General features: G+C 39.6%; 1 long non-coding RNA gene across 2 annotated transcripts in view; it reads left to right on the top strand.

Annotated features, from left to right (window-relative positions):
• The window catches only part of LOC142856764 (uncharacterized), a 39129-nt gene that overhangs the window by 19157 nt on the left and 7484 nt on the right, over positions 1-12488 (top strand). For both annotated transcript variants that reach the window (XR_012911722.1, XR_012911721.1), the window contains exon 2: positions 2421-2575. This is a non-coding gene — a long non-coding RNA (uncharacterized LOC142856764). The remainder of the gene's footprint in view (positions 1-2420; positions 2576-12488) is intronic.

Below are 12488 nucleotides of genomic sequence, written 5' to 3'. Positions count from 1 at the left end.
TGTAAGTTTCCTTCCTCCATGTTATTAGGGTCCCTGTATCTTTTAGTGTCCTGGGGTTTAGAAGTGGGCACTGGCTAACTTAATATACATGAACAAAACCACATATGTAAGTAAGCATGTTATTGGAAAGATATAAGATGGTCATAAGGAAGAAGACAAATAGCGTTCAGAGAGTTTCAGAGCAGTAGAACCATGGGAATCCATGTAACAGATTTAAAAAAAAGTCTTCTCATAATCCCGTGGTAGGCAGAGTACTCAGCTCCTGCATCTTGTCATACCAAGGAAAGCTTCGTACTTCAGAGCCAGAATAAACTGTCCGGGAAGATAGTCCTATACCCGAATCAGGTAAAGATGGATGGACAGGGAATGAATAGAATATTTTGATGGACAGAGCACCAAGATTGTCCAAGATGCATATGGAATGAAAACAATTGCTTGTCCAAAACTAAAACAAACCAATAAATAGCCTTCACCCCCCCCAACCCAAAAAACCATCAAAAAGAAAGTAAAACACAAGGAAAAAGAGACTAGTTATGAAGGGAGGGGTCAGGACAGATGTAAATGCAGGAGAGTCCTGAAGAGCTTCATGAGTGCAGCTTTCCCCTTGGGGAGGCACTGAGAATCTGGTTGATTGGTGGCATGCAGTCTTAGTGCTTAGAAATTTTTCGCTACTTTATTTATCTAGCTATATTTAGATTTTCATATCTCATTCAAATTAGCAAGAAATACCACGATAATGACAGTATTCAGCTGGGCTGCACACACATTCATTTACTCATTAATTCTCTTTATCATATGGCCGTGAACTTAGGTGACTTGTGGGATCATGGTTCCCTAGGAGCTGTATCAGAAGGTGGACTGAAAACCAATCCCTCTATCTCTACCTTTACTTACCAGCCTCTCACCTCCCTCTTTCCCTCTGCATCAGCTAGAGGGGCCTTAGCCTTAATGGTTGAACAAGGAAAAGATGTTGGTAAAGAACTGGACTGAAGGAAACGTGTTATCATAGTAACTAGTAGCTTACTTGTTTGGCTTTATTTAGTCATAGAGATCCCCTCTTGATTTTAAAAACAAACGTTCTGGACAAATTTTGACTAAACAAATAAGAACACCCACTATGGGAAATAATAAAAACGGAAATGCATATAGCTAGCTTCTTAGTTTACTGGTTTTTTTTTCTAAACGTATGCAGTAATAAACATTGAAAAACTGATTTTGGTAGGCTATACCAAATCATTATGTGCTGCCACATTGTCTTGGACTAAAGGGCTTGGGAAGAGTTGATATGTGATCAAAAAAGGCCAAGTGACCCTCTGGGAAGAGTGTATTATGCCCGAGTTTAGGCATCTGTGAGTATAAACTTAAGGATTGGACATCAGGAAGGCCTTTTATGCTTGGGGTAATTTCTGCATCTTCAAATTATCTAAATTTTTAAGATTCTTTTGGGGCCACTTTTAGGAAATTAAAAAAACATTTAAAATAATATTCACATATATGATTTTCCTTTTCTTGAATATGGAATTGGTAACTCTGAAAGGAAAACAATGGAATTCTATTCGTGTGTTAAACGGGTTCAATGTTTTTAATCTGGACTGTGGCGCTTACAGTAAGAATATGAAACTAATGAGTATCAAAAATTGCACAGAATTAATATACTTGACTGTGGATTCTGTTCAAGGCATTGCCTGCTGATTTTGATTTTATGGTTTTCTATTGTGTTCATGCTCAAAAGGCTTATATCTTCCTCTGTTTTAAAAAAGATTAAAGCTAGGTTGCAGAGCATTCTCCTAAAGTGAACCAACTCAGTTCAGAAGGAATTCCAGAAGTAATCTTTCTGTCCTTGATGTGATCATGCTTTGAGCTGCTTCAATAGTCGTTGTGTTTCCATGGGCAAAGGAAATTCTCCCAGACACCTGCTTGCCTTGGTAGCTGATACAAGGGTGCCTCAGAGGAAGATACTTAGGAACATGATTCCTTAAATAAAGAATGCTATCTTTTGACAAAATGGTAGATTGTAGAGCAGGATATATACACACACACATATATCTTATATAGATAATACATATATACACGTATAGATTGTATATATATATATATATATAAGCACACACACATATATGTATATATATAAAATTTTAAGAAATGTTCAACACAAGTCCTAAGCAGACAGGTTCCGGAAAGCAGTCTAGTGAGATGCTTTGGTGCCTCCTGCGCTAGTTCTCTGTCACTTCCGGACCTGGAGTACCAGACTGAAAGTGATGTTCTAGTGAGTGAGCTGCCAGTTCACCTGACTCTCATGTGACTTGCTTTTCTAGAAATGATTCTGTCTTAGAAACTGAGCTAAAATTGTTTTTTTTTGTTTTTGCTTTATGCTATGTCAAACACGGTTTTTGAAACTCTTTTTGCTTTGCATATTCTAGAGTTTCCCCCAAGAAAATCCTTTGGCTCTAGAAGTTCCTTCCAGATAACATGAACCCCAGTGTCTGAGGCGATCCACACGTACATAACTGAGCTCAGCTTGCTTAGCCTCCTTGGCTCGGCAGTTCCAAAGTCTTCACATCTGGTTGCATCTGGGGTGAGTTTGTATAAAAGCAGATTGTTTGAGTTAATCAGTGAACTCAGTGTTCTACCTGGACTTCGGGAAGAGCTGCCAAGGCCTCTCCCAGTTGTCATGCAGGGGCAGAGGTGCCACGTTTTTCTCACAGGCCTATGAATCTAAGTTTCTTCATTCTTAAGGAAGACAATTCTAATTTTCTGGTTTATATTTTCACTACATTTTGTCTAAAACGTCTTGTAAAGAATTTTTAAGACAGATTTTATATTTTATAACTATACATTGACTAAGCATATTGATTAAGAAGGCACATGCCCTCAATTTTGGTCAGCGTTTGCATTGTGGGAATTTAGTTGACTAGCTATCACCTGAAATACCTTGGAGAGAGGCAAAGAACATACCATCAATAATCAAAAAATAGTAACAGCCTAGCATGTGCAAGACTCTGGGTTTGATTCCTAGCATCACACATATGCACAAAATTCAGTAACTATCTAAATAATAAGACATAAATTCAGTAATTATCATAAATGACCACTAGAAGCGCCACCCATCGTCCCCTAAACTGTGGGGCACCACTCTGTATCAGGTCAGGTGACTGAATGTGGGGGCTGTGGAAATTTTGGAAACGGTAAAAGATTTCTGAATGTACCAACTTAATATTAATATTCATTCAAAATGGTGCATGATAAATCCATGGTGTTCCCAGAAGCATGATCCCATTCTGTGCACGGTGTGACAGCATTTCAGGCCTGGTTCTTGGTTCTTGTGTATTCAGCATGGACACTTCTCGTTGTTGGCACATCCCATCATACCCCAGCTTACCAAGGGCTCAGGCACCGAGGCTCCTAGTCAGGACTACTGGGTGCTGTCATTTGGAGCACCTGTGCTACGTCCACAAAGCTTTCTGCTTTCATAGACGCCTAATGATTTAATTCTATTTAATATTTCACTACCACCATTCCTCAGTATATAAGTCGCAAATTAGTGCCTCTTCAGATTGTATTGTGTTGGAATATCCGATTTAAAAAATTACTGTTCGAGTGGCTGACAAGTCAAAAAATTGCTAAAATGAATTTTAATTTGGACTTAAGGCGGAAATTATACAATTTCTGAAATGGCCCTAAAATGACCTCTGTCATTTTTATGTATTTCTGAGAAGTGGCGTTCTCTGCATTGATGATCATAAAACTAAATTATCAGTCTCTGAAAATATTGAAGATGTTGTATGTCCTGCATTATCAAGTATTCATCCAAGTTTTAGCTCTTTATGTAAAAGCAAAATAAGTATGCCTATCTCATTAGTATACAAAAATTATTTCATATTTAAGATTATATATATCACATTTTAAAGTTCATTTCTTTATTATTTATTATGAGTGAATGTTCAGGTTGTATCCCTATTATGTATAGTGATATACCTCAGTTTCTTGGGCAAAGGCTGTCCCAGTGGACAAAGTTTAAGAATCCCTTGGCTATACTACCTGAAGCAATTATTTGACAAAACCTAAATCATGGTTCATTCATGGTGGATCCAACTCAACTGTTTTCATGTTGAAATGCAGAAGCCCCAAAGATAGGAAATACTGGACTAAATCTCCCTCTATTTCTTACTGTTTATGTGATATTGACATAGTTACTTCATAGTTTCCTCTTGTCCACTTCATAGAAAAATTAACGTGTTTAGTATATTGCCTGTCTAAAATGAGAGTTCATTAAGTGATATTTTTCTTGTGAGTGTATCAAATTTATTATATTTGTTACTAAATGTATTTCCCTACTTGAAAATTACTTCTTATAGAAATGTTTAGTCTGTTTTTGGATATCAATTAAGAACACAGTAGACATTGGTAACCGTCTTAAAATATTAGGACTCATTCATTAAATAATGCTTAAATCCAAGCAGGGACAATTATCAGTAACACACTTGCAAATTCAATTTAGATTTTTTTTATAAATATGCTTGACATTTATTTTAAAAGTATGGCTTATAATGCGTATCTAGTTTTCTGTCTTTGAAAACAAACATTTTAGATGACTAAGTATTTCATGTTACCCAGAATAGGAAGAACGTAACCAATTTACATATCTCTTATTGGTGGGTATTTAGCTTGTTTGTAATTTTTTTCATTATGAGAAGCATTGCCACAAACATCCTTCTACATGTGTATTTAAAGTATAATTAATATTGTATTAAATGTATGAATATTTTAAAAGGAATTTCGTTTAAGTGCTTTTCTGAAAACTTGTAGCAATTTATCTGCACTTAATGCAAGTTTTAAAAGTTTTGACTTCTCTAAGGGAATGGACGGAGGGCCTGCTGTCCTTGCCTGGGCCCCACGCTGAGCAAACTCTGAAAGATGAAGGGAGTTTTTGAACCACAGGCTGATGGGAAAGTCAGCACCCAGGACTGCTTTGCATACATGTACATGTTGTTTCCCTCACTAGAATGTCACAAATTATAGCAAACGTAGCTTACTATCCCACCAAGTAAAGCATTTGTTTTATAACACACACATACACACGCACACACACACATACATAAAATATTTTGACCTGCTAATACCCCAAAGTTCAAATGAACAAATTCTCGCCAATTTTCACCATGTTTAACACACATATGCACAACTAACATAGCTTGCTGTGGCATATCTTGAATCAAATAGCTGTTTTATTCCGGAATGAATTGTAAGGGTTAGCAGAACACAGAAGGGATTAAGCAGAGAATTACACAGTTGGCTTTTGGAACTACAGGAATTTAAAAATGGATAACGTCAGAGCAGAAGAGCCATTCGTGTTTCTGCTCTCATTCCAAATGTCAGAGGCCACCAGAACGACAACAGGGATGGATCGTATTATTTGCACAGCAACTTGGTCCTTCATATGAGGTGTGTGTTTTTTGATGACTATCTACAAATACTTTTTTAGCCAGTGTGTGTTTACTGAATGTCATGTGCCTGTGGTCCAGGGAACATATAGCACATGTGACCTGACCTGAGGATTCAGTCGTTGCTTCTTCAAACGTTTTTTTCAAGTCCCAAGTGGATGCTGGGCCTCACCCTGAGCATATCAGTGAGAAAAAGAACCTACAAATTGTTGGGGGAAGACAGCAGTACACAAAATTAACACGTTTCACAATACACTTGGAGGTAATCAGTGTCAGCGGAAAAGGAGATAGAGGTGAGGCATGAGTTATGTGTCACGCTTCCTCATATACTTTCAGAAACACAAATTTGAAGGAGGCAAGGAGCTCAGGGGGCACCTGGGACAAAGGTTTTCCAGGGTGTCTGCTTCTGGGGGGTTAGTTCAGGCATATTTGGTCGACTGGTATATCGATCTTACAGACTGTGACTTGGATTTAAAATGTCTGAGAAAGATGGAACTGAGGACATAGCTCACTGGTTATTTGCCTAACTTGAGCAAGACCATGACTTCTGTTTCTAGATCAAACGAAACGAAAATTACCTCACAAAGATGCTTGTGATCTGAGAACAACAGCTTGTCACATGTCACATGTGGGAGGGAGAGACGACGCTTGGTGGTTTACATTTAAATCTGGTTCTTGAGAAGTCTAGGAACGTATAACTGTGTTATACAGCAACCTTACTTAGTGTAAGGTATCTCTCCTTCTCCCCATAAAAACCAGGACAAGTGGCCAGTGTCACTCGGGGTAGAAAGAAAAGTCCTAGTGTCTGGAGAATGAAAACTCAGCGACAGATCTTGGTGCTCAAGCCGAAGATCAGAAAAGCAAAGAGGCCAAGCCACTAGGGAGCTGTTCTTACCTCTATGAAGTCTTCAAACTTAAAGAGAGCAGGTTCCTGTCTCATCCTGCCTTATAATTCTTTCTAGAGCTGCTATGTAAGGCATGCACCACCATTGCCCAGCCTCTATGGCTAACTGGTGTGGCTGTTTAGCGTTCTGATCTTCAGGCAAAATTTATTTATTAACATACAAATGAAATATCACTACAAGTGGCTACTCAACTTCAAGAGTCCAGGGAGCTTGACTCCTAGCCCTTTCCTCTTGCCACAAGCTTCAAACTACTAAGCATATCAGCTGGGCTGGTGTCCTTTTTTATTGTACTAGTGACCTGTGTGCATTCACGGTCTCCATCCACATTCACTGTAGCTGAACAGTTGTAAAGAGTGTTTCCTCCTTCAGTATTATTTTTCTTCCTCTTGGTATCATGCTCTGCAGGACTGAGGGCATTTGATTCTGGATGTGAAGGTTCTGCTTTCTGGGTAGCCAGTGTGTTGGGGGCGGAGTCTGATGGGGAGAAAGGATTTCAGGAAAGTTGTTTGGATACAATGGCCAAACAGTATATAACGCCACTAAATCCTGTTTAAATACTGGATAGGCAATGAGATGGTATCACCTGCATCTGCAATGCAAAGGGAAACCAATATGTATTGCTTCCTTATTTTTGCTATTTCTCTTAAGAGTTTATTTATTTGTTTTGTGTGTCTCAGTGCTCTATCCGCATGTATGCCTACACGCCAGAAGAGGACATCAGTTTCCACTATCGACAGCTGTGAGCCACCATGTGGTTGCTGGGAATTGAACTCCGGACCTCTGGAAGAGCAGCCAGTGCTCTTAATCCCTGAGCCATCTCTCCAGCCCTATTGCCTTTTTATTTAACAGACGTCCTTTCCCAGTCCTCATCTGTTGCTACCCTCCAACATTTTATATCAGCATGATGAAAAAAAAGTTTAAAAAAATGTGGGATAATCCTGGACCTTTCGAGAGTGGTTTCACATAGCTCACAGTGTGAACAACTTTAAATAAGTCATTTATTGTTCTGGTTCCAAAAAGGGATATACAATGAGGACAGAGCAAAGACAGTAAAGACGACTCTAAACAAAAGTTAGTGAACAAAGGCTTATTCTAATACTTTCTAGGATTTCTAAAAACTGTAGTTGATTGAGAAAATGTTAGAATCCCATTCTGCTTCCATGTTCAGCCTTATACAAGTTATGGCTGGGATGTTAAGTTACTTAATGCCTTCAGCTCATTGATATTAGTATCTTGAGCAAAAAGAATAATCTTTGTTTGTATGTAAGTTAATAGTGATTATTAACATTAAAATGTATTTTATGTATATGCAGGTGCTTTGGTAACCAAGTTAGCTATAGCTGAAAAATTGAATTATTACTGGGGCAGTACTTTACCATCATAGGTCCTTCTGTTAATATTGACTCTGAGGGACAGGTTTACTGTTTTCATAAATTTAACTTTCGCAACGCAGGGAGCATAATATCTGAACCATAAGAATAAAAATTCATATAAGAATAAAGTGTGTCCCAGAATATGTTAGAAGACGCTAAGTAACAGCTGTGCAGCGGGGTTCTCATTCTTCCTATAGTGTTTCTCTCAGATGCACAATCTCCAAATAAAAGCCAGAGAGATGACGAAGCGGGTTATTCACATTTCCTGGAATGTCCGTTGCACGCTCTTCATCCGAACCGATGAATCCCTCAGGTTTTGATTCTAATCATAGTGCAAAGGCTTTCTTTCGTGAAAAGCTTAATAGAAACCAGCAAATATGATGGATAGCTCACAGAAGAAGGCCCGGTTCTCTACATACAGCTGCCCCTCCAAGCAACTTGCAGTGTGTTTTTATATTCTACATTTAAAGATAAAAGATTGAGTCTCCAGAAATTATTTGTATTTTAGCAGGCAGCACAAAATTGGTATTCATGCTTGCTGATTTGATCTTTATTAATTTGCTCACAATTGACTTATATAGGTGCTCATTTTGAAACTAGCTGCAGATGATATGAAAGTATTTCTAGAATCACAACTGAAAGCATATGGACCGCACGGCTGTATAGCTAAGAATATCATCTACCTGAGTTGAACACAAGCGGAGGCTGCTGAGATTTGGTTCACTGGACAGTTGGGTTAAAGACATATCACAGTTGGTTTGGCTATGACTGTACACTTGGAATATCTCCTAGCAATTGAATGGGTGCTGTGTATGACGCTACCTAGCATGGCTAATATAACTCATGTGTTAATTCTTTTCCAAGACACCAACCACCCAGGGGATGGTATTGGTGATCTTCGCTAGATTTGAGAGGGGACATGAGAGTAAATAAGAAACAAAAGGAAACCAAGTGACGTATCACACCATGTCCTGTCCCCTAGGCTCATCAAAGTATTTGAGTACTCATGGAAAACTAACTTGTGCCCTACTTAAGAGAGTCCAGTGATGCTTTGGGCATTAGACTAAGTATCCCCAAGGTCTTCCACTTTGCTGAGTGTCTGTATCATGGTAGGTGTGAATGGTCTAAGCCAGGGGTTCTCAGGATTACAGTGCCTCAGAGTCACCTGGGGAGCCTTGAAGCTCACGGTGCTTGTCTTTCTCCAGAGTTGCTGCTCAGGCCACCGTAGGCCTGCGAGCTTTCATTTCCAACAAATGATGTACCCCAGGGGATGCAGATTGTAGGTAGGAGGCCTGTAGTTTGTGACCCATTGCAACCAGCTGATCTCCGCATATGAGTTTTATAAGTGATCCAGTCAAACTGCGTACTTCAATAATCATGAATGAACTGGCCCCTCTCTTCTTCTTGCATACACCAACAACTCATGAACGTGTAGTATAGTAAAAGTTTTGGAAGTGATCAATGAAGAATCATGCATAAAAGACTCTACCTCTTGCTTTCAAGAAGCACAGAACCTGTTGAGAGATCCACACAAATAACTATGATGTTCTGATCACTCAAATTAGATCAGGGGGAATTGAGAATTGAGAGGAAACTTAAAGTTGTTGGTTCATTTCTTTTTTTTTTTTATTAATCTCTACTCACTCCTGTGAGGCTGTATCAACTTATTTTTTTCTGATGGCACATGGACATTAAGAGGTCCAGAGCTTCTTTTAACATCGGAATTACCAAATGGCCAAGCTAGATTTGTCAATCACAATGCTACACTGATTACAATACAGTGTTGCTTTTCGTAGAGAAAGAAGGAAAAAATAAAAATGATGCTCCCAAAACTGTGAGTGACACTTTGCCAGCTGAAATACAAGGGCTTCTACTATAGTCATACAGCCAAGATACTTGTCCTGAGTTTAGATGCAGGGCTCCAGGGTGGAAGTTATCTTAGACATTGCTGTATCACTCCTGTATCTATAAATCTTCATGCCATGCGAGCCATTTAGGAACAAAGGCCTATGAAGCAATGCCAGGTTTGTATGAGAGCAATGCTGCTCTCATTCAGAGGAACATAATTGTTGAGGGGCACATCCATAAGGCTGTTATTATTAATGTTTGCTGTATGTTGATAATTTAGTGTAAACACTTAAACACGAGTTAAAAGTTACTCTGTATAGTTACCATGATAGGGACATTGCGTGCAAGTCCCTTATTTAGTCTTTAGCCCCCAGACTAGCTCCCAGGAGAGGTACTTCCTCTCCCACCCTTGTTCTCAGAAAGACTGGCTTGTGGAATGAAGGTCACGGAACTGCCAAACTGGAGAATGACTTTTCTGGTCCCAGATGACTCGATTGTGGACATGCCTGTCATGATGCACATGGCTTGCAGTCTCTGCAAAGGCCAAAGGGATCCCTCCTATTGGTGTGCTCGCCAGGTTCCCTCACCATGTGGCCTGTCCTTCTACCTCAGCCTCCGTTCCTCTTTGGTGTCCATTTCACAGGTTGCCTCTTTTCTTCAAGGCTCCCTAACGTCCACTTTTTCTTCTCAGTCTCTGCTGGAGCTCATCAGCATCTAGGGATCATCTTGAGAATTTGCATAATTCGGTCTTGAAGGAAGGAACAAGCTCCTACTTCAGAAAGCGTTTAGGACCACGTGACCGGTTTAGTGTAAACACAATAAACACGTCTTTGTTAAAGCAAAAATTAGTTCTTTGCCTTTTAAAGTTGTCAGAGCAACTGTTAAAGTTGGAAGGCTTGCAGGCTGAGAGTATGACTCAGGGTTTGATCCCAGCAGTGGCGGAGAAAAAAAAAAGAATACTTGCAAATATCAATTTAAAGAAAGGCTCAGAATGACTGTTTAGTTTACATCATCTATAACTGATATTTCCATTTGTATCGTCCCCCTTGGAAATATTCTTTTGCAACTGTTTTTGCTCTCCTGTTCTTAGTGACTCTGGGTTGTCCTTGTCTTGAACCAAGAAATGGCATCGGCTTGCTTGAATGACTCACAACTAAATTTTGACTCTGGGTTGACTTTAAATGTAAATTCTTGTCTGGAAAGTATTCTGAGCTTCGAGGACAACAACTACCCTGCAACTATTTCTTTTTTTTTCTTTTTTCTTTTTTTGGTTTTTCGAGACAGGGTTTCTCTGTGGTTTTGGAGCCTGTCCTGGAACTAGCTCTTATAGACCAGGCTGGTCTCGAACTCACAGAGATCCGCCTGCCTCTGCCTCCCGAGTGCTGGGATTAAAGGCGTGCGCCACCACCGCCCGGCTCCCTCCAACTATTTCTATTGGTAGAAAAAAGCGGCCTGTGGTGATGTTACCCAGTTTATTCCCCGAGAACAACGGGGAGACTCAAGGAATCAGGGATGAGGAGTGACATCAGACTGCCACATCTTCATTGGCTTGCTCTCCTGTATTTGAAGATAAAAGAAGGCAGTGGTGACAATTAATATATGAGTGTCATCTAGTAAATTTGGTTGCAAGTAAATTAAGACATTCTATTAGACTATATAGGCAAAGGAATATTTTAGCATTAACACCCCAAATCTCAATGGCTAACCCACAGTTCATTTTGGGTTATACAGCCTTGCTGGTTTGGGGCTCTCTCTGTGGGGACCCAACATTCTCTGCCTATCCTCTCTACTACACTTTCCCTCAGAATCAGCAATTTAGAGTTTGCCCACCAAGAGGAAGGGCGAGAAGATTATGGATCGGCTTTTAAATACTTCTTTCTCAGAAGACTGTTTGCCCCAATCCTTAGGACAGAAATTCTTAGTCCCCTCCACTGCAGAAGGTTCTGAACATCTAAGAAGGGCCAGGACTAAGGGAGCATTAGGAATATTTGTAACAGGCACCATAGGAAAATATCCCTCTAAGTCCTTGCCTGAGACGTAGGTGCAGCTAAAGATCCGTTTACGAGTTGTGGGATAATAGATTTTCCCACCTTGAAGCGAATTACTAATATTTACCCACAAGTTTGCATGGTAAACTTTCAAAAATTTTCTCATACAGCATGTTGGCACAGAGACCGTGTAGGGAAAACAGACTAATCCCCTTCTAATCCAGAGTAAATAAATGCACTTTTACGAGATATTTTATAAGGCGTTCAAGAACTTTGCGTTAAGGGCCCAGAACTGGATCCTTAATGTAAGGGTAAGTATAAAATAGTCAAGTGTAAATTTATACATTTCTCATTTTTGTTTTGTTTAAGGTTTAGCGTAGGAATTAAAAATTAAAACAGAGTCCAGATAACAATGATAAATTCAGAAAGAGTCTGTGGGAAGCTGGGCCTGCACGCACAGGGTCAACCAGAAATTGTCAAGGGACAGGAGGGGATCTTTCTTTGAACACATCTGTGTGTGTTATTCTGGCAGCAACTTTGATATCACTTTCTCATTAGGGGAGGATGGTCAGTCTGCAGGCCTTAAAAAAAACCTCCTGTATGTCTGTGTACAGTCTTGCCTCTAAGTTTTCAAGGTAACAGAAAGTAGTTTAATTGTGTGGACAATTAAAAAACAACCAAAGTAAAACTTGTGCTTTTATGACTGCAGTGCAGTGCTATCAAAGTGACAGGGTGTCTGGAGGGGACCCTTGCATGCACATAGATTAAATGAGTCCATTAGTTGATTGTTCCTGGTATGAAGATAAGTAGAGAAAAGTCTAATAATGCTGGCGTTTAAGTGGACCTAATTAGGCTTCAAGTTTAACACTCCATTAAGATGAATGGGGAAGGGTCACCCTTGCTCAGGCTGTGGCATTGTCTTAGTGTGTCTGG

This window comes from Microtus pennsylvanicus, chromosome 9 (assembly GCF_037038515.1).
Source record: "Microtus pennsylvanicus isolate mMicPen1 chromosome 9, mMicPen1.hap1, whole genome shotgun sequence".
Classification (NCBI taxonomy): domain Eukaryota; kingdom Metazoa; phylum Chordata; class Mammalia; order Rodentia; family Cricetidae; genus Microtus; species Microtus pennsylvanicus.
Note: the sequence above shows the minus strand (reverse complement) of the source record. Positions and strands in the feature narration are given on the sequence as shown.